The sequence below is a fragment of the Elephantulus edwardii genome, unplaced genomic scaffold (genome assembly GCF_000299155.1).
Source record: "Elephantulus edwardii isolate Elephantulus edwardi_28Jun2011 unplaced genomic scaffold, EleEdw1.0 scaffold00034, whole genome shotgun sequence".
Taxonomy (NCBI): Eukaryota; Metazoa; Chordata; class Mammalia; order Macroscelidea; family Macroscelididae; genus Elephantulus; species Elephantulus edwardii.
Window position 1 is genome coordinate 21,385,750 of NW_006399784.1, and position 22,901 is coordinate 21,408,650.

The 22,901-nt window shown below is 42.2% G+C and overlaps 1 pseudogene; it reads right to left on the minus strand.

Annotated features, from left to right (window-relative positions):
- Positions 1-3,418: 3,418 nt before the first annotated feature.
- LOC102870909 lies at positions 3,419-20,064 on the minus strand (annotated as a pseudogene).
- Between the last annotated feature and the right edge of the window lie 2,837 nt (positions 20,065-22,901).

Sequence of the window (22,901 nt, forward strand, 5' to 3'; positions counted from 1 at the left end):
GAAACGACTCGATGGCACATAACAACAACAAAGACAGAGTTTAATGTTTGGGCTAGTTGGAATTACATTAACTGAGTGACAGAAAACACAAAGTAATCCAGGGGTTGTTTTTTTAAATAATCTAGCTTTTAAAAGTAGAAACTTAATTGTCTTTCACAATGAGTGAGTCTTACATGAGTCTAAAAGTATGATTACTGGCAGACAGGCTTTCTCCATAATGACCTGAGTGATTGTCTACACCCTCAGTTCCTCAACAGCTGGTTTCACTATTTTGATCAAAGATAGCTGCTCCAGCACCAGCCACGACATCCAATTTCTGGTCAGTACAGGAAAAGGAAAAAGAAGTGCATGTCCCTTCCTTTAAATATGGTCCTCTAAAGTGAGCATACCATACAGATCCCTAGATCTCTTGTCTGTATTTATTGACATGAGACACTGGGAAAAAGAGTCTTAATTTTTATTTTATTTCATTATTTTTGTGTGCGTTTACCGTCAAATTGGATCTTACTGGTACAGGAAGAGATTGCCCCTCCTTCTCCAGCAGAGCATCTGGTGGATTCAAACCACGTATGGAGAATATAGTCTTAATTCCTGCCTGCCAAATGCCAAGGAGAAAACAAGTATTAGAGAAACTAGTAAATTTGGCCATAATCATTCTCCTATATCCTCTTGGACTCGTCTTGCTCATTTTTGGGGTGACCAATCTGTCTCATTTGCCCACCTGGAATATTCCTGGTTTTAAACCTAAAAGAACTGAGTCCCAGCAAACTCTTAAAACCCCTGGGAGATCCAGGATGACTGATCAGCCTGGTGACCTCTGTAGAGAATGGAGGTGTGTCTGATTCACTGTTCGGTCCAAGGGAGCTCCAATGGCCTAGTGATAAGGAGCTGCCCTGTTAAACGAAGGCAAGAGGTTTGAGTCTACCAGCTGCTCCACAGAAGGACAGTCTCCTCTCATGTGACTTACTCTCTCAGAAAACCTACTAGAGGATCAGTTCTGACTCAATGATACACAATAATAGCAACAACTTCACAAAGTACCTCACGTGTGATATGCACTCATTCAAAAGTAAATGCTTGTTGTTGTTATTATTATGTGCCATTGAGTCATCTGCAATTCATAGCGACCCTATGCACATTAGCTCTGAAACCTGCCCTACTCATGAGTTCCCAGCCAAACTCATCATCTCCGACACACCTAATCCCATTCCCCCAGTCACTGAGTCAGTCCATCTCATTTTGGATCTTCCTCTCCTGTGCTGTCCCTCTACCCTTCCAAGCATGACGTCCCTCTCCAAGGACAGTTCCCTCCCATGGCCACATGCCCAAAGTATGTGAGACGAAGCTTCAAAATCCTTGCCTCCAGGGAGCAGCCTGGTTTCATCCTCTCCAAGACAGGCCTGATCGAGCACGATTTGTGATCCAGGCACCCTTTATATGTATTAACTCATTTTTATCTTCTTAACTTCCTCATGAGATAGCAACTATTATATTTTCCATTTTACACATGTGGAAATGAAGAATCATGCAAAAGATAAAAACAAACAAACAAATACAGGAAGTTTTAAAGAAAAGTAAAGAGAGAGACAAAATGGAAAAAAGAAGGAAAGAAAAGTGAGAATTTTTAAGTGATTATGTGACTCTTTTTTTATAATATATATCTTTTTTCATTGTTGAACATTTTCACAGGAAATTTTTAAGTATAGTAAAAATATGTATAACACACAGTATTTGCCAATTCAACATTTTTTGCATGAATAAGTCCATGGCATTAACCACATTAGTCACACTGGGCAACCATCACCTATATCCATTTACAAATTTTCCATCATCATTAACACAAAGTCAGTGGAAAGGGGAAAATTTTTTAAAAGCTGAAACATGGACAGTAACAGGGAAAGAGAAAAAAGTGGCAAAGGAAGTGGATTAAAACTTAATCTGGCCACAGAATTTAGGATACTCTAAGTCACCGTACATAAACCACTAGCATGATTCTCTTTCAGACATGTCAAAAGTTTGAATGAAAATGTCCTCCCATTGGAATATGAACTCTCAATTTTGACACTTTCATATATTTTTATTCTATTTTTGTAACCTGAATCTACAACTCTTCAGAGCACTAGTCTTGATTTTTCAATATAGGCTTAATTTTTATTTGAAGAAAGGGAATAGTAATAATTGTTTGTTCTATGAATTTGGGTTGAAGAGATTTTGATTTTGTGCTCACATGCTTTATAGATTTGTTTTTGATGGGTGAAATACTACTTATTTTTAAAAGCTTTTATGTAGCATGCTTTTTACCTGCAGTTTTATATTTATTGTTGTTATGTGCCATCAAGTTGCCTGCAACTCAGGGACCCTATGTACAACAGCCACAAAACTTGCTCTATCCTCTGCCAATCTTATTGTCTCCAACACACCTAATCCCATTACCCCAGTCACTGAATCAATCGACCTCATAGAGGGTCTTCCTCTCTTGCATTGTCCCTCCACCTTCCCAAGCATGACATTCTTTTCCAAGGACTGGTCCTGCCTTGCAATATGTCCAAAGCATGTCAGACGAAGCTTCATAATCCTTGCCTCCAAGGAGCAGCCTGGCTTCACCCTCTCTAGGATGAACTTGTTTGTTCTCCTAGCAGTTCATGGTATATCTAATACTCTTCTTCTGTACCACAGCTGAAAGACAGCAATTCTCCTTCTATTATTTATCCATAATCATTGTCTAGCTCTCTGATGCATAGCAAGTAATTTGCAGAGACCATGGCCTGGATCAGGCAAACCTGATCATTGCTCTTCAGTACTTTGGAGAGGTCTCTGACAGCACACTTTCCCAATGTAATTCGTCTTTTTATTTCCTAGCTGCTGGTACTAAGACTGTTGACTGTGGAGCTAAGCAAACTAAAGTTGTTAGCAATCACAATCTCTTCACCATCTATCATGATGTTGCCAATTGGCCCAGTGGTGAGAATCTTTGTTTTCTTGATGTTGAACTTCAATTCATATTGAAATCTGCCTTCCTTGACCTTCTGCAGCAAGCACCTCAGGTCTTTCTCAGTTTCTGCAAGCAGTGTTGTGTCATCTGCATAACACAGATTGTTGATGAACCTATCTATCTCCTATCCTGAAGCCACATTTCTCCCATAGAGCCCAGTCTCCTGAATGATCTGTTCAGCATATAGGTTAAAAAGGTATGGAGATAGGACACATCCCTGGCATACACCCTTCTCAATTTTGAACCAGGCAGTGTTTCCTTGCTCTGTTCTTTTTTTTTTTTGTTATGCATTTTAGTTATTTGATATTGCAAAGCTATGTTATTCAGGAGGAAGATTTAACACATAAAAAAAGCATCACGAAACAGAGACAACTCAAGTGGGCACCCACTGGGGCACCCACCGTGACAGAAAGAGGGCCATGTGTGTTAGACATAAATTCTACAGAATTGGCTTCTCAATTCATAGCTCTCGATGCCCTGGCTCCCAAGCAGTTCCTTCTCTTCTGCTACATCGGGAGCTTTCAACTGTGCGAAGTGGACAGGAGAGGAGATGAAATCGTAGTGCCGGTCATGATCTCGCAGGTAGATGAGCGTGTGAAGAGCAGAGGCCAAAGCCAGCAGCAGAATCAGGGACATCACTAGACCGATCAGAATGGCCGGTGAGAAGAAAGAGGCACAGTCTCGAGCCCTGGAAAATTCTCCTCCATTAATAGCAAAACCTTGAATCTGGAAATCAACAAAGGTGACCTCCCAGTGGCTCGAGGTAGCAGCCAGGTCGCTGGGCAGTAAGAGGGCGTCATAGCGCTGCAGGTTGCTGACGTGCTGACAGTGGTAGGAATAACTCGAAGGAGCATTTATGCCAGACACCTTAAAAGTTGCTTGGACTGAGTTTCGGAGATAATTTCGACTCGGTGTAAACTGAACCAACTCTGGACAGACAATTTGTTGTAACTGGTTAGAATGAACCTGACATCAAGAACTTTGAGATCTCCACCGCCATCAAACTTCAAATACAGCCTTTTTCCAACATCATGAAAGGCAACAATACATATTGACCTCAACTGATGAATACACAGCAACCAAATCAACTACATGTGGCATTCTCATCACTGCAGTTTGAGTTGACAGCATCCATTGTTGCCTTCTGACCAAGCACTTCATCCGTAAGGTCCAGCCAGGTCAGATTCTTAAATTTAATTGTTATTCTTTTCGCCCAGAAGAGGACGCAGGGAGTCCCATCAGCGGAGACATTAATGGGGCTGTGATGGCTGGATGCGTTCAGAAGTCCTCTTTCTAGGTGTCTTTGCTCACTTGCATTATAGTTGAGTGCCTGGGTAATTGATATTGTTGTAAAATTCTGAATTGGCTTCATATCACCATTTTTCTGTTGATCTCTGTTTAAAGCCACTTCTTTATTTGAAGAATTTTGAGAACTGGAAAAAAAAAACCAACCAGAAAAATAAGATATTGAGCAAATATCTACAATTCAGGTTTCTTTAGACAATTTCACAAGGAATATTTTGTCTCATTAGATGTCAGAGTAGTGAAGTAGAAGCTGAGTCTATCAAAATTGTTCATTTCTAAAATCTAGTTGTCAGCTGCCGAGGAAGGGATGTGGGTGGGAAGGGGTCCCGAGCTGGAAAGGCGCTCCAGGTTGGAGCCGGCGAACGGGGCCCCTTGCTCTGTTCTTATGACTGCCTTCTGGTCCAAGTATAGGTTTTGCATAAGCACAATCAAATGTTCTGGGATTCCCATTCTTCTCTGAGTCAGCCACAGTTTGTTGTGACCCAAACTGTCAAATGCCTTTGCATAGTCAATGAAACACACACATTCCTCTGGAACTCTCTGCTTTCAGCCAAGATCCATCTGACATTAGCTATAATATCCCTAGTATCACAGCTTGTTCTAAACCTAGCCTGCTCTGTTGATGTGCTGTTCTAGTTGTTTTTGGATAATCTTCAGCAGAATCTTACTTGCATGTGGCATCAATGATACTATTCAATAATTTCTGTACTCTGTCAGATCACCTTACTTTGAAATGGGAACAAATATAGATCTCTTCCCGTCACTTGGCCAGATGGTTGTCCTCCAGATTTCCTGGCACAACTTGGTGAACACATCCAGAGCAGCATCTGTTTGAATATATGTATATATTCTTTCTCTGCCAAAGTACAATGTTGTAAAGTAACACCCTGAGAAGACAGGGCTCAACCCTCCAGAATGAAGCACACACATTTTATCAGAGACTTTTATATAAATTCTGTCTCTCTAATTAGAAGAATGCATTGATTGATCTGGAAACCAAAGGGGTCAAAGTGGGAGTGGTCCCCCTTGGAACTGCTCCCAATGAATAGCTTGCTAGAAGACCTGTGCTTCTTGAAATCTACAAGATCAAAGATCCTGATTATCAATAGAGGTCCACTCTCACCAAGGGAATTTCACATTTTGCCTGGTACTTGTGCACTTTGAGTTGCTTGTGACTGTTGGTGTTGTTGTGTGCCGAGGAGTCAAAACAAACTCATAGCTGACCCTCCAGTTTTCAGAGGCAGTAAATTTCATGGAAGAGATTGCCCATCCTCCTCCTGCAGAGCAGCTGGTGGATTTGAACTGCCTTTGGGATTGCAGCATGGTTTCTAGGGACCAGCAAATGAGGAGTCACCACTTGACGGGTAATTCATTCTGATCACTAGGTGGAGGGGAGGCTGATTTTATACATAACAACAATTTAGTTTCCTTTTGTTTCTCTTTTGGCCCTTCTTAACTGGCCCATAAGTGAAGAAACCTAGCCTACAGACAGGACTTTCGGGAGCTCTGTTGTCCAACTAGTAAGAAACTGCATGGTCATCCTGAAGGCTCATGATTAACAGCTCATGCAACCACTGAAAACACACTGGAGGGTCAGCTATGGGTTGTTTACAACTTGATGGTACTCAACAACAACAATGAAGGTTTAAGCCAACTCAGTAAGTCAGAGGTGGTAGTTGAGGGAAAGGGGACTTTCAAATGGATAGTGGAGGAGGGAGAGGAGTGCTGGTGGAGGCTCTGAGACCATCCGTGGTGATGGAACTTAAACTTCTTTTAAGGAGATGCCAAGTGGAGATTTGGAGGAGATGTTACCTAATCAGGTATGCAGAAGTAGATACACATGGTTCAAAGAGTATTGACTCAGTTATCTACTGCTGCTGTAATAAAAATACAACCAAAAAGTAGTTTTAACAAATGGGAATTACTTTTGCCACAGTTTAAGAGGCCATAAATCTGAATTCAAGATGTTAGTTCTAAAGGAAGTCTTTATCTCCGTTGCATGTGGGAAAAGATTCTTGTCACTTTTCAGGTCGGCTCCTAGGCCATCCTGTGTTTTGGCATCTGTCTTGTCATTGTTGTTAGGTGCAGTCGAGTACATCTCATAATGACCCTATGAACAAAAGATCTAAAAACCCTGTTCTGTCCTGTGCTATCCTAATACTTTCTGATACACAGGAGCCCATTGCAGCAGTCACTACGTCAGTCCGCCTAGATGAGTATCATCCTCTCCTTCGTCTACCCTTCACCTTTCCTAGCATCATGTTCTTCTCCAAAAAATAGCCTCTCCTTGCAACATGCTCAAATTATGTGAGTCAAAGCCTCATCATTCTTACCTCCAAAGAGCACTCTGGCTGCACCCTCTCCAGGACATTCTATTTGTTCTCTTAGCTGTCCATGGGATGTTCAGGGCTCTTCTCCAACACCACAGTTCAAAGATGTCAATTATTTTTTTTGTCATTCTTATTCATTGTCCCAGATGCATAACAAGTGATCAAAAATACTATAACCTGAATCAGACATACCCTAGTGCTCAAAATGACATCATTACTTCTCAATAATTTGGAGAGGACTCCATCTGCAGATTTCCCCGTGGAATGTGTCTCCTTATTTCCTGACTGCTCATATCAACGGTGTTAATTGTGGACCCAAGCAAGATGAAGCTGTTGAAAGTTTCAATCTCCTCTCCATCCATCTTGACTTTGCCTATCGGTCCAGTGGTTAAAAATCTGTTTTCTTGATATTGAGATGCAGTCTATTCTGAAGGCTGCATTCCTTGATCTTCTGCAATAAATACTTCAAGTTCTCCTCACTTTCAGCAAGCAAGGTTGTGTCATCTGCATAATGCAGGTTATTGATGAGTTTCCCTCCAATCCTGATGCTACACTCCTCTTCATAGAGTCCAGCTTCTCAGATAATTTGCTCAGCATACAGATTCAATTGATACGGAGAGAGTGTACAACCCTGATGCACTCCCTTCTCAATTTTAAACCATCCCCTGCTCTTTTCGCACAACAGCCTCCTAGTCCAGGTATAGGTTCTTAATGAGCACAATTAAGTGTTCTGGGATTCCCGTTCTTCTTAGTGCCATTCACAACTTGCCATGATCCAAACAGTCAAATGCCTTTGCATAGTCAATAAAACACAAATAAACATTCTTCTGGTATTCCTTACTTTTAGGCAGGATCCATCTGACATCAGTAATGATATCCCTGGTACCACGGCCTGTTCTAAATACTGCTTAAACTTCTGATAGTTCCCTATCTATGTACTGTTCTAGCTCATTTTTTAAAATAATCTTTAGTAGTATTTTGTTTGCATGTGATATATTTTAGTTTCATTTTCTGAGATCTGTCTAGAGAGCAGAAAAAGGGTCATAGGTGGACAAGACTGTGAGTATCTTTCTGAAAGGGCCAGAAGGAGTGAGAATTGCACAACCCCTCACTGCCTCAGAGCAGAAAGCAGATAAAGAGCCCATATCCCAGCCCCATGATCCTTCTAGAGACACACCAGCAGCAAGATGATTGTTTATTCATTATTGACTGACAGATTTTATTCACAGTTGTGATACTGAGAATGGGGTTTATTAGAAGAAGTTGGAGAGTGGGGGAAGCAAAGGATATCTCACAATACAAGTCCAGGTTTAGTCAAGCAGTCACAAGCCAGATTAACAGCACAACACAATTACTTAATTAGTAAAAGTCCTGGTTCCAGTTCGGCAACACAACTTCAAGAAACCTCTTGTTTGTTTAATCTTCCAGCGAGGTTTTCCTCACAGCAGTTATAAATCAGCTTCTTCACGCATCTGGCAAGAACAACAAAATTTTTAATTATGGCCTTTATGTCAGAGGTCGTCTGGTTACACCTTGCCACAGTTTTTCCACAGCAATGCTACAGTCTCTCCCCCATCATCACCAAGGTCTCATCACCAGAGTTTTGCTCTCAATAAGATCTTGCTCCAGATTCCCTCAAGTCTTTTTTTTTTCCTCAAGTCTTGCTGCTCAGTGTAGGAAGCACACTCTCTCTTATCTTAGTCCTACAGCTGTTGATCTGCGAGACCATCTGTCTGCAGTTAAGGTAGCTGGAAACCACGGAGAGCTTTTTTTAAAAAAAAAGCCAACTTTAGGTTAACACCATATCATCTCTCTTCTCTTTTTGCTCAATCACTGTGTAATATCTCTTGTGGTTTAGTGCTAAGAACCTGCACTGCACTCTCAAAGGCATGCAGTTCATATCCACCTGCTGCTCTGAGAAAAAAGGATGAGCAACTCCTCCCATGTGATTAATGGTTCTGGAAAACCCGCTGGTGTGTCAGGTTATAGATAGATTCTGACACAACATGACTCAATAACACAACAACAACATTCCAAATGAGATTGACGTGAGACATGGAAATCCAATTCAACCCAACCCATTGCTATGAAATTGATTCCAACTCCTAGTAAACCTCTAATGGAGTACATGTGGGTTGTTGCTATTGTTGTTATGTGCCATTGAGTCACTTGCAACTCATAGCGACCCTATGTACAACAGCCCTGAAACCTGCTCTATCCTGTGCCAACTTTATTGTCTCAGACACACTTAAGCTCATCACCTTAGTGAGTGTATCAATCCATCTCATCGGTAGTCTCCCCCTCCTTCTCCATCCCTCCTCCCTTCCAAGCATGATGTCCCTCTCTCAGGACTGGTCCCTACTTGAAACATGCCCAAAGTATATCTCATGAAGCCTCAGAATCCTGCTCCAAGGAGCAGGCTGGTTTCACCCTCTCTAGGACAAACCTGTCTGTTCTCCTGGCAGTCCATGGTATAGTCAACACTCTTATCCAGCGCCACAGCTCAAAGGCATCAGTTCTTCTATCATCCCTAGTCATTGTCCAGCTCTCTGACGCATAGCAAGCAATTGCAAATACTATGGCCTAGATCAGGTGAACCTTAGTCTCCAGACTAACATAATTGCTCTCAAGTACTATGGAGAGATCCCTAACAGCTGACTTTCCAAATGTAATTAATCTTTTGATTTCCTGGCTGTTGGCACCAACAGTGTTGATTGTGGAGTCTAGCAAACTAAAGTTGTTAACAATCTCAATCTCTTCACCATCCATCATGACGCTGTTAATTTGCCCAGTGGTGAGAATCTTTGTTTTTGAGCCTTGAGAAACTTTGATGTTGAGCTTTAATCCATATTGTAGGCTACAGTCCTTTATCTTTTGCAGCAAGCCCTTCAGGTCCTCCTCAGTTTCAGCAAGAAGGGTTCTGTCTTCTGCATAATGCCTGTTGTTGATGATTCTACCTCCAATCCCGATGTCACATTCCACTTCACACAGACCAGCATTTCAGATGATCTGTTCTGCATACAGATTGAAAAGATGTGGAGACAGAATACATCTCTGGCATACACCCTTCTCAATTTTGAACCATGCAGTATCTCCTTGCTATTTGGATGACTGTCTCCTGGTCCAAGTATAAGTTTTCTATAAGCACAATCAAGTGTTCTGGGAGTCCAGTTCTTCTCAGAGTCAGTCACAGTGCATTGTGATCCACAGTCAAAAGCCTTTGCATAGTCAATGAAACACAGACATTCCTCTGGTATTCCCTGCTTTCAGCTAAGATCCATCTGACATTAGCTCTAATATCCCTGGTCTCACGGCCTCTTCTAAATCCAGCCTGCACATCTGGTTGTTCTCTGTTGATGTGCTGCTCCAGTGGTTTAGTGGAAAGGAGCTATGCTGCCAACTCAAAGGCAAGCTGTTTGAATTCACCAGCTACTCCTTTAGAGAAAGATGGGCAAGTTCTGCCTGTGAGATCACAGTCTCTGAAAACACACTGAAGGGTCACCTATAAATTGGTTCTGAATCCAAGATACACAGCTATAGCAAACCTCTAGGACTTCCAGAGCAGAAGTGCTCCCGTGGAGTTTCCAGGACAGTAACTCTTCACAACAGCAGATTACCACTGTTTTCTCCCAAGGAGTAGCTGCTGGGTATAAACCTTTAGTTAGCAAGGGGAGGCCTTTAGGGAGCTCTGGTGGCCTAGTGGCAAGAAGCTGCACTGCAATCCCAGAGGTATGTTGTTCGAATCCACCAGATGCTTTGCTGGAGAGGGAGGGGCAATCTCCTCCTGTACCAGTCAGATCTGATTTGATGGCACACACAAATAATTTAAAAAAAAGAAAAAAGAAAAAAAAAAAATGATTTGATGGCACACACAAATAATTTAAAAAAAAGAAAAAAGATAGGAGCACTTCTTACTTAAAACTCACCCTACTGTCTCTTTAACATAACAGAGAAAACCATTCCTAGGATTTTCAATATATGGTATGGTTTTTTTGGGGGAGTCATAGAATAAATGGACCGTGACAGATACAGAGATGGATGACTCAGACCTTTCTTCTAAGGGCTTGTGGTTGGGGTATGAAGAACAAAGTAAAGGGACAGTTTCTGGTTGTTAGAAACATGGCAACTTCAGAGTCTGCCTCAGCTTTCCAGCAGTGTAGTTGATGACAGAGCAAGGTGGTAGTGGCTGAGCTTGCATTCTTCCAGGAGCTGTCTCTAGACAGTAACTCAGCTAGGTGGTGACTCAAGGGCCGAACCATTCATTACACTGAAAATAAGGTTCTTTTAATGGGCAACTGTCATTCTGGAACTTCTTGTTGGACTAATCAGTGGTATTGTCTGCACAGTGGTATGACAACATGTCTTAACCAATCCCAACTTATTTCTTTCACAGGTGTTACTACCTTGAAAACTTTGGCATAGTCTGTAGGGAATTGTGCTACAAACCCAAAGGCAATGCCTCTCTAGCAGTTTGAACACACCAGTCAGTGGCTCCAAGAGAGAAAGACCAGCAATCTCCTCTCATGTAATTTACAGCCTTGAAAAATCTGCTGGAGTCTCAGTTAGGGGTCATTTCCAACCTAATGCCAATAAAAGAGTTAAGTATATGTCAGTGATTGATTTCCTGGAGAATCCAAACAGCTGCACAACATATAACAAAGAAACCCTCAGTGATACTAGCCATCCAGCCCTTGCTTATGAGTATACAGGTCATCTGTTTCAGCCTCTGTTGCATCACATAAGTACCTGTGGTCAGCTAATGTTCAGATAAGCAGCTCTGTTGTCCCAACTGGGTATCTCATAGGTTTAGGATTTGACTGTCTATAAGCTGATTTAAAAGACTTCAGCTGGGACAACTGGTCTCTCTCCTTCATAGAGTGTCCTCTTCTCTATGTAGTAGGCTTGCTGTGTTTTGCTGACATGTGGTGGAAGGCTTCCAAGAAAGCAAGCTGAAGCACGCAATGTCTCTGAGGTCTAGAGTTGGAATTTGCACACTGTCATTTCTGTCATATTCAAAACTTTCTCATATTCAAATCTCCAAGCCAGCTAATGTCATGGGATAGAGAAGTACTTCTTCTTAATGGAGCTATGTTGCAAAGTTTATAGGTAGAAGGAAATATAAAAGTTTGGGACTTTTTTTTTAAACAGCCTACCATATGGAGGAATTCTCTAAAGAATCCTTAGTACTGGGCAAAACAAAACTATCACTGTTGCAGCCTACCAAACTGCTCTTTTTATCTTCTCTTCCAGCCTCTCTCTTTTAAAACAATGAGAGATTTTAAGCATACAGAAAACACGAAGGAGAAAAAAGAGAAAGAGAAAATATGGAGACTGATATAACCTCTTATGAACCTACCTTACTTTGCTACATTTAAAAAATACTTGCCTCAGATATTTTAAGAAGAATTTGCAGATAATTTTAAAATCCACAATAAACCCATTTCTATCTGTATGCACACTGTCTCCTCCTTCTCTCTCTCTCTCTAATTCTCTTTAGCTGTCAACTTTTAATTCCATTGAGGAGCTCTGCTGGCCTAGTCCACAAGAAGTTTTTCTGCTAGTCCAAAGGCTACATCTCTCTGGCAGTTTGACTTCTTCATTTAAAGTGATGTCCTTTCTCCTCCTTTGTAATATATAGCCTCCAGAAAGCTCACTTCACTGAATGGTCAGCTATGAGTTCCTTGTGACTTGATGGCAATGAGATCTTGCATTCTTTTTAAGTTAAAGGACTCAAGACTCAGACTCATCCCATACAGTGATTCACTCCATAGAGAGGGAATTATAGTCATGCAGTCATTAAACAATGTGCCTTCTATTTGTTAAGTACTGCAAATATTAAGTATTTACATATAGGGTAAATACACAGCATGTTCTTTTTTAGAACTGATTTTATTTTGTTGTTTGTTGTTGTTGAGAATACATACAACAGAATATACATCTATTCAACAATTTTTTCATGTATAGTCCAGTGAGACTGATTACATTCTTCAGTTTGTACAACTATAGCATGTGTGTACGTGTGTGGAGTGTTCTGTTTCTACGCTGCTTCAGGCTATATGAATAAGGATGTGAGAGGCAAATAACATTTCTCCCTTAGAGTGGGGAAATTTTTATTTCAAACAACTTACAGACTTGAGATTTAAACTTTTCTTCTGCTGGCCTATAAATTTCATTCCAAGCTGCTTAACATTTCCTTCTTTGGGTTTGGCTCCTACTAAGCCATTTGAGTGAGTGGAGTGTTTTTGTCTATTTACGTAGTTGCTAATTGACCACACCTTTGGTTTTCTCCCATATGATTAAATAGTCCTGGCTTGTAAATTCTACCTGATTGTTTTGCTTGAATATGATCACTTCAGAGTTTCTTTATTTTCTGTGTTTTTATAGTGAATTGTTTATATGCCTTTTTTAAAAAAAATGCTATTGCTAAATAACAGCTTTATTGAGATACAATTCTCATTTCATAGAATTCACCCTTTAAAATATAATGAGTTTTTAGTATATTTAGAGTCATCACTAATATCTAACTTTTAAATATTTTAAATATTTTCACCATCACAAAAAGCAATGCTATACTTATTAGGAATGACTCACCATTCTCCCCTCCTGTCAGGCCCTAGTCTACTTTCTGTTTCAATGGATTACCTTCTTCTGAACCTTCCACTTCCACAGAACCTTACAGTGTATGATGTTTGCGCCCGGCTTCTTCCACTGGCAGAATATTTCCAAGGTCTGCTCATGTTTTTAATCACTTGTTATACCTCTGAGGGCTGGATAATGAATAAGGACATCAGAAGAAAAATGGATGTCTTTGAATTGTGGTGTTGGAGAAGAGTACTGAATACCCAACGGACAGGGTAAAGAATAAGCAGCTAGGTTTTAGAGAAGGTGTAGTCAGAGTGCTCCTTAAAATTAAGGATGGTGAAGCTTCATCTCACATTCTTTGGGTAAGTTGCTAGAAGGGTTATTCTGTGGAAAGGGACACCATTTTAGAGAAAGGGAAAGGTCAATTAAAGACAGGAAGACCTTCAATGAGATGTATTGACATGGTAATAGGCTCAAGTTGTCAGAGAAGATGAGGATGGCACAGGACAGGACAGGGTTCAGATCTGTTCTGCATCAGATCCCTATGAGTCTGACTTAACTCAATGGCACATAATGACAACAACAACAACATGTTTGTAATATGTATTAATACTTCATTTCTTTTTATAAGTAACATCTTGTTGTATGTCTATATCTCATTTTGTTTATTCTTCATTTGATGGACATTTTGGTTTTCGGCTTTTTGGTTATTATGAGGAAGGTCACAATGAATATTCATGTTGTTATTATTGTTGTTATGTGCCATTGAGTCGCTTGCGACTCATAGCGACCCTATGTACAACAAGCCCAAAACCCTGTTCTGTCCTGTACCAATCACACTGTCTCCGACAGACCCACCCCAATGACCCCAGTCACAGAATCAATCCACCTCATAGATGGTCTTCCTCTCCTGAGCCGTCCCTCCACACTCCCAAGAATGATGTCCCTCTCTAAGGACCGATCCCTCCTTACAACATGTCCAAAGTATGTCAGAAGAAGCCCCAGGATCCTTGCCTCCAAGGAGCAGCCCTGTTTAACCCTCTTCAAACTGAATCTGTTTGTTTTCTTAGCAGTCCATACTACCCTCAACACTCTCCTCCAGCACCACAGCTCAAAGGCATCAATTCTCCTTCTATCTTTCCTAGTCATTGTCTAACTCTCTGATGCATAACAAGTGACTGCAAAGACCATGGATTGTATCAGACACACCTTAGTCTCCAGAGTGACACTATTGCTCTTCAGTACTTTAAGAGGTCCCTAACAGCAGACTTTCCCATTGCAATACGTCTTTTAATTGGCTGGCTGCTGGTGCCAAGAATGTTGACTGTGGAGCCAACCAGACTAAAGTTAACAATCTCAATCTCTTCCCCATCCATCCTGATGCTGCCAATTGGTCGAGTGCTGAGAATCTTTGTTTTCTTGACAATGAGCTTCAATCCATATTGAAGGCTGCAGTCCTCGACCATCTGCAGCAAGCACTTCAAGTCCTCCTCAGTTTCAGCAATCAGGGTTGTGTCATCTGCATAATGCAGATTGTTGATAGATCTTCTACCAATCCTGACGCCACACTTCTCCCCAAAAAGCCCAGCCTCCCAGATAATCTGTTCTGCATACAGGTTGAAAAGGTATGGAGATAGTACACATACCTGGCATACACCCTTCCCAATTTTGAACCATGCAGTGTTTCCTTGCCCTGTTCTGACGACTGCCTCTTGGTCCAAGTATAGGTTTCACATTAGAACGATCAAGTGTTCCGGGATTCCCATTCTTCTCAGAGTCAGCCACAGTTTGTTATGATCCACACAGTCAAATGCCTTTGCATAGTCAATGAAACACAGATAGACATTCCTCTGGTATTCCCTGCTTTCAGCTAAGATCCATCTAACATTAGCTACAATATCCATAGTACCATGACCCCTTCTAAACCCAACCTGGACTTCTGGCGGTTCTCTGCTGTTCTGTCGTTTTTGGGTAATCTTTAACAGAATCTTGCTTGCATGTGAAATCAATGAGATTGTTCTGTAGTTTCCACACTCTGTTGGGTCACCCTTCTTTGGAATGGGAACAAATATAGATCTCTTCCAGTCAGTTGACCAAGTGGTTGTTCTCCAGATTTCTTGTACTACTTTTATATGGACATGTGCTTTATTTTCTCTTAGGTGTATACCTAGGAGTGGAATTTCTGGGTAATGGAAAACTCTTTTTAATTTTTTTATTACCTTCCATTGGTGGACTAGGTGGCAAGCTAGATCCTCTGGGTGATTCCAAACTGTCAACTTTTTAGTCAGCAGCCCAGGACTTTGTGGCTGTGCCACCAGAACCTTCCTGCGGTTACCTCGAAGGTAAATAATACTTATTCTTTTTGTTTAAAGTGAACTCAATCATTTAAAACAACTCCTAAGATCTAGAAACTTTTTTTTTCCTGGTTAAATTTCAAGTTGTCTATGTATTTAACTGCTTATGCAGTAATACGGTTTTTACTTGTGAATTTGACCTCAATTTGCAAAATCCATTGGGGTTCTTATCTATTTGAAAAGTGAAAGATTTTCTTAGGTGGCAACAACTACCATTGAAAAGGTAAAGCAATAATTCTCAGGTGTGGCAGACGATTCCATTTTTTGTGACCTCTTTCTCCCTTTTCTTTTCTCTTGTACACTCTGAACATTAGCAGCTCTCACTGTCTCTCAGAAATAGACCAGGAGGCTGAAGATAAAAAGCCTGATTCATCCTATGCCAGAGTGTCCTTTGGTTTCATGCCCACGCCGTGTTCCTGCCTGCTGCTTGCATGTCTTTTTACGAGATTCCGGACTCTGACCCTGTCTGTATGAGGATGTGCAGCCATGGAATCTAAGATGTGTGTCAGATATAGATATGTATAACAATTTTCATTACACGCTTCTTTCCAGCTTATAAAAACCTTCACAAGGAGAGAACCCACAGTGAAGGACTTCAAATTAGGGTTTCTAACTCCAAGGCCATTGCTCCTGCCACTTCACCTATTTGCCTTTCTAGAAAGTAGTCAGGTATACCGAAAGCTCATTACTATCAAGTCAAATTTAGGCTCAGAGCAACCCTATAGGATAAAGCAGGACTACTCCATAAGATTTCCAAAACTATTTAATTACTTACGCAATTTATGGAGGCAAACAATCACATCCTTTTCCCACAAAGCCACAGGTAGAAAGCACTGGTTTTGGTTAGCAACCAGGTACTTTAATCACTATGTTCCTTAATCAACTTTGTTGTTTTTAGGTGTTACTGAGTTGATCTCAACTGATAGTGACTCAGGTACAACAAAATGAGACACTGCCCAGTCTTGTGTCATTCTAAGACTGTTGCTGTATTGGGGCCTATTGTTGCAACCACTATATCAGCTCTTCCCATTGAGGGTCAATCTTTTCTCAGTGACCCTTTGCTTTATCCCTCCTTTTTTTTTAAATTTTTTTATTTTTATTTTTATTTTGTGTGCGTGTACCGTCAAATCAGATCTGACTGGTACAGGAGGATATTGCGCCTCCTTCTCCGGCAGAGCATCTGGTGGATTTGAACCGTGCTCCTCTGGGAGTGCAGTGCAGCTTCTTGCCACTAGGCCACCAGAGCTCCCCTTGCTTTATCCCTCCTGATAACACGTCCAAAGCATGTGAGATGAAGTCTTGGCATCCTCACTGTCAGGGAGTATTCTGTACTTCTTTCACGGCAAGTTTGTTCTTTAGATTGTTGCTGTTGTATAGCACTGAGTTGGAACTGACGCATAGCTGATCCTCCAGTGTTTTCAGAATAGAATGTCTTGTCTTTCTCCTGCAGAGCAGCTGGTGGATTAGAATGTTGTACCTTTTTGTTGGTGGTGGTGGTTGATTGCCTTAGAGTGGAGCATGAACAAAAGACCTGAAGTCCGTCTACAACTATTGACATTTATCAAAGTTCATAGATTTTCCATAGGCATGTTATTTTTAGGAAGAAGATGCCACTCCTGCTTCCAATTGTGTTGGTAGTACAATGATATTAAGCATTCTAAGCCACAAAATAATCCAAAGGTAATGATTCTTCCTCTGTCTTTCATATTTGTTGCTTAATTTTTACATGCACATGTTACTGTTGTTATGTGCCATAGAGTCAAGTATGACTCATAGCGACCCTATGAACAGTTTATGAACAGCTGACTTAAACCTTGCCCTATTCTGTCTCATCCTCATCATCTTTGTTACTCTCGAGCCTATTGCTGAAGTCACAGTGTCAACCCATCTTATTGGGAGTCTTCCTCCCCTATTCTGACCCTCCATCTTTCCAAGCATGACATCCCTTTCCAAGGAATAGCCTCGCCTAGCTACATGTCCAAAGTATGATACATGAACCTTTGCCATCTTTGCCTCCAAGGAGAACTCTGGCTGCACTTTCCCCAGGACATATCTGTTTGCTCTTCTGGCTTCTATGGGATATTCAGTACTTTTCCCCTGTACCACAACTCACAGGCATCAATTCTTCTTCTGTCATCCTTATTTATTGCCCAACTCTCTGACATGTAGCAGGTGATCAAGAAGACCACGGTCTGAATGAGGTGTACCTTAGTTTTCAAACTTACATTATTGCTCTTCAGCATTCTAGAAAGATCCCTGACAGCAGCCTTTTCCAATTCAATTTGTCTTTTGATTTCCAGGCTGCTTGTATTAAGAGGGTTGATTGTGGAGCCAAGAAAACTAAAGCTGTTAACAATCTCAATCTTGTCACTGTCTATCATGATGCTGCCAATTGGCCCAGTGGTCAGAATCTTTGTCTTCTTGATGTTGAGTTTCAATCCATATTGAAGACTGCAGACCTTGACCTTCTTCAGCAAGCACTTCAGGTCAGTATACAGATTGAATAGGTATGGAGAAAGGATGCAACTCTGGTGCACACTCTTCCTGATTTTAAACCATGCAGTGTTCCCTGCTCTGGACAACAGCTTCTTGGTCTAGGTATAGATTCCACATGAGCACAATTAAGTGTTCTGGGATTCCTATTCTTCTCAATGTTAGCCATAATTTGTTATGAGCCTACGGAGTCAAATTCCTTAGCATAATCAATAAAACACAAATAGACATTCTTCTGATATTCAGCCAGTATCTGTCTGACATCAGGAATGCTATCCTTGATACCAGAGCGTCTTCTAAACCTAGCTTAAACTTCTGGTAGTTCAAGCTGCCCTGTCAATCAAGATACTCTTCTAGCCATTTTTCAATGATCTCCAACAATATTTTGCTTGCATGAGCTATTAATGATGTTGTTCAATAATTTTCACATTCTGTTGGATTACCTTTCTTGGGAATGGAGACAAAGATAGATCTCTTCCAGTCAGCTGGCAGGTAGCTAGCTAGCTGTCCTGCAAATTTCCTGGCATAAATTGGTAAGCACATTCAGGGCTGCATCTGTTAGGTGACACATGTCAATTGGTATTCCATCGATTCCTGGTGGATAAGGTAACAGAAATTATTGACCAGGGTCACTTTAGTCCTCAAAGTGACATTCTTACTCTTTAGAAATGTAAGGAGGACTTTATCTGCAGATTTTCCTAATGCATTGCCGTTTGATTTATTGATGACTTCCATGAGTGTTGATTGTGAATGTCAGTGAAATGAAATCCCTCACAAATTTAATATTTTCTCCATTTATCATAATATTGCTTGTTGATCTAGTTGTGAGGATTTTTTATTTTCTTGATTTTGAGGGTTAATCTATACTGAAAGCTTTATGTTCATCAATAAGTGCTTCAAGTTGTCATTACTTTCAACAAACAAGATTGTGTCATCTGTACACTTTAACCAATCTTCCTCAGATCATAATGCCACCTTCTGCATATCGTCCACCTTCTGGGATTATTTGTTTACCATATCAATTGATTATGGTGAAAGGAGATGAGCCTGACGCCCCTTTACCACCTTGTCTAGCTTTCCTCGCTTTAATTGGAGTAAGTGGCTTGACTTTAAAGAGCAAAAGGAAAGACAAAAAAGCGTGCGACACAGAGGCTCAACTTCCATCCAAGCTAAGTTTGTTCTGCAGTTCAGTGGCTTTCAGCTGTCCCATCTTCCAAGTCCGGTTTGGGTCAAATTCCTCCTCCGCCTTCTTTTGTTTAAGTGTCAAGCAAATGGGTTTCCTGTTGACACTGGAATATTGTGAAAGGGCAGGAAGAAGTCGGGCCACCTCCTTTCTCTCCCCTTCCTTTCCCATCCCATTTATTTATTTCGTACACATTTGTTTTGGTGGCAGGGGTGCGTCCGGCGTGAGAGGCTGCGGAGTGGCCTCGGCGCCCGGTAACCCCTCCCCGAGGGGGCGAGGCCCGGCAGAGAGCCCGCCCGATCCCGGCTGGAGCTTGGCGGGGCGGAGAAGCGAACGAGGAAGGGGGAAGAGAGTGGGCGAGCGGAGCGAGCCGCGGGAGAAAGGCCGCTGGAGTGCCGCGAGGAGGCGGGGAATCCGGCTAGGCCCGGGCCGGCCTCTCTTCCGCGCGCTGCAGGTGGAGTCCGCGGGGCTGCCCGTTCCCGAAGTGGCCGCCGCCACTGCTGCGTCTTCGCTGCAGGCGCCTTCCCGGGACCCCGAGGGCGCTGGGGGCGCAGGCTCCTGCAGCTCGGCTGCTGTCCCCGCCTGCGCCTCCGCACCTCGCCCATGGCTGAGGGCCGGCGGCGGGAGGACGAGGAGGAAGAACTGCGGGAGCGCCGCGAGCTCGGGGGTCCTCGCTGCGCCCGGGGCCGTGCGCTCTCGGGCCACCACTCGGCCGCAGGTGAGGGGCGCGGGAGGATCGAGGGCTGGGTGCGCGCCCCGGGGGCCGCGCGGGTGCTGCAAGGGGCCCGCCTGTCTGCGACTGGAAGGGAGAGTGGCCTTTCCCATTCTCTTTCCATCTTCACTTTCCGTCAAATCACTGAATCAAATCGGTGACTACCTGCTAATGGCCCTGGAGCCAGCACTCCAAAAAAAAATTTCGGTGCAAACGGAATCCCCGAGCTGCCGGCTCGGAACTTGTGCCCTGGGTGATCATTTATCTCAGTGTGAGTCATAGGACCGTGCAGGCTGCCGTGGGTCTGGCCATCCCCCGGTGGAGAAATGCACCTCCCGTTGGGTTTGCCTGGGAGCCTCCCCAGCCAGGTCAGGCCACGTGCTGGCACGGAGTGGAGTCTGGTTTCTGAACTTCGGACCTGTGGCCTTCCCTCCGCTGCCTCGCCTCGCTTCACCCGCTGTCTGTAGGACGTGCTTTGGCCTTATTTTGTCAGATCTCCCTCCCCCCAGGTGAAGGGAGGGAAGTCCGGAATATAGCACTGCAGAAAGGTAATTAATTCATCGTGGGCCAAGAATAATTTCAGTACTTACAATTACTTTTATAATCTTGTACTTTGAGATGCGTGAAAACGGCACCAATTGAACAGTAACAGTTTTGTGCTTAAGTGAAGAGTAAGAGTAAATCCGTCCCTTTCTCTCTAGAGAAGGATTTCTTCTGGTAACCTAGGGAGCAAGGAGTTGCGCAGTCAAGCCAGAAGCAGGTGGTTCGAATCCACCTGTTGTTCTGCAGTCGAAAGATGAGTAGTCTCTTACCGTGCAATTTACAGCCTCTGAAAATCTAGCTGGCGGGTCAGCGATGAGTCAGTTCAGATTCCACGGTAATCAGTTCTTGAATCCCACAACAGGATGGGATGGGGGTAGTTTTTCAAAACATCATGGAAAGTAAGTGATTTGGTCTTGCTAGGCAAGGTTAAGGAGTTAGCAGACAACAAGAAGGTAGCACAAGCGGAAGAGAAAGAGCCAGATCCAGGCTATTCAGTAAGTATAGTGAACATTTCATCAAGCCATGAGAAGCTTCTCTGTGAGGTGTTACTAAGAAAAAGTTGTAAAAGCAGGCGATCATGTATCTATAGATAGGAAAGAAAGGGCAGAAAATGCAATTGAAAAGATCTTGAGTGGATGTGAAGATTTGATAAAATCTTAAAAAAAAAAAAAAAATCCCTAGAGCTATTACTAGGACTTTTCAGCAAAATGTTACTAGGTGCTATGTTGTTTTGAACTGATAGTGACCCTATTTGTTGTTGTAGTTGTTGACTGCCTTCAAGTATGACTCAGCGACCCTATGAACAAAAGGCCTGATGCCCCCCCACAACTATCAGTTCATAGAGTTTCCGGAGGCATGTTTTTTAGGAAGTGGATGCCACTCCTGCTTCCAAACCTGTCATAGTATGTTATTGTTTTTATGTGCCTTTGACTCGCCTGCGATGTCGTGCCCCTATATACAAGTACCAAATACCAACCTCTACTGTGTCATCCTCACAATGCCTGCTGGTGCTGCAGCAGCCACTGTGCCAGGCCATCTCCTTGAGGGTCTGCCTCTTTTTGTGGAATATCTACTTTACCAAGCATGATGCTCTCCACATGTCCAAAGTTCATGAGAAGATGTGTTGCCATTCTGTTTTGAAAATATTTGACAGTTAATTCTCAAGTCCAGACCTAAAGAAAGAGGTTAATAATATGAGTAAATATTTCTAGAAGCAATAACACAATAACATTATGTACTTTCCGTTATTTAAACAGTGTAGACTACGTTGGATTACTATCACCTTCAAAAAAGCTTCCCTGTCTTAGAAAGGGCCTTGTACTGTGAAGATCTATACTTGAGTTCAAACTAGATAGGATTCAGATATATGTTTAGTATTTAGTTGCAGTACCTATACTTATTCCAGGCCTGGTGGGAATGGCATTTTGTAACTTGTTTGTTCTTCATTTTCCAAGGCTGGCAGAAGTTTTTTGAGCTTTGTGATAATGTTTTGCAGAGATAGGTCTTTGTGTACCGTTTTTTGCCCTCGAAGTGAGGCTTGCAGTTTCTAACCATTTAATATGCACTTACTGAGGAGGTAAGTGACAGAAATATAATGGAGTGGGAGGAGGGTTATGATTATGATTTTTGGTTTTATTTCTGTCAGGATAAAGTAGCTACTGTAATTTTTTTTTTGTTGTTGTTGTTTGTTGCCATCTAGCTGACTCTGAGTCATGAGGAAGCCATGTGTGGAATAGAATGTTCCATAGTGTTTTCAGGGCTATGACCTTGCCAAGCCTGTCTCTCGTGGTGACTCTGAGTGGGATCATATGTCATACTTTAGGCTAATAATCAAGTGCTTAACCATTTGGACCAGGCAGGGACTCAAAACTATTTACTGTAGTTTACATTTCTTTAAAAGGTGTGCTCTTCTTTTCCGTCACTAGTTGAAGTGTTGTGCAGGCTCCATTGCATTCCTTTCCAAGCTTGGGTATTTGCTAGCCTTGGCTGTGCTGCTGGATGTTGCTTTTGTTCCAAGTCAAAGAGAGTGAACTGAAAAGAGAGGCTTCAGGGTGCATTTTCTGATTAACCTCTTTCTCTTTTTTCATCTTTCCAGTTTCCCTCCTTCCCATACCACTTTAAAATGGAAAGAGTTTTAAACTCATCTCATAAACCTGAGGGAGTCTGTGAACTCCACTCCTTCTTTCCTTGCAAATTGAGGTGTGGTTGTGAAGGTGGATTTGCTTTTTAAAATCTAAATACATAAGAGCAGGAAGATCTGTCATGAAATGAAAACACAGGAGCACTGCCCACCCAAGTCAGGAAAAAGAATCTTGTCCATCTCCGAGAAGCAGTCTCCGTCTTTCCTTCTCTGTAGTCCTTCCTCCTCCAGATGTAAGTGGTGTTAAGGGTTTATTGCTCAAAATGG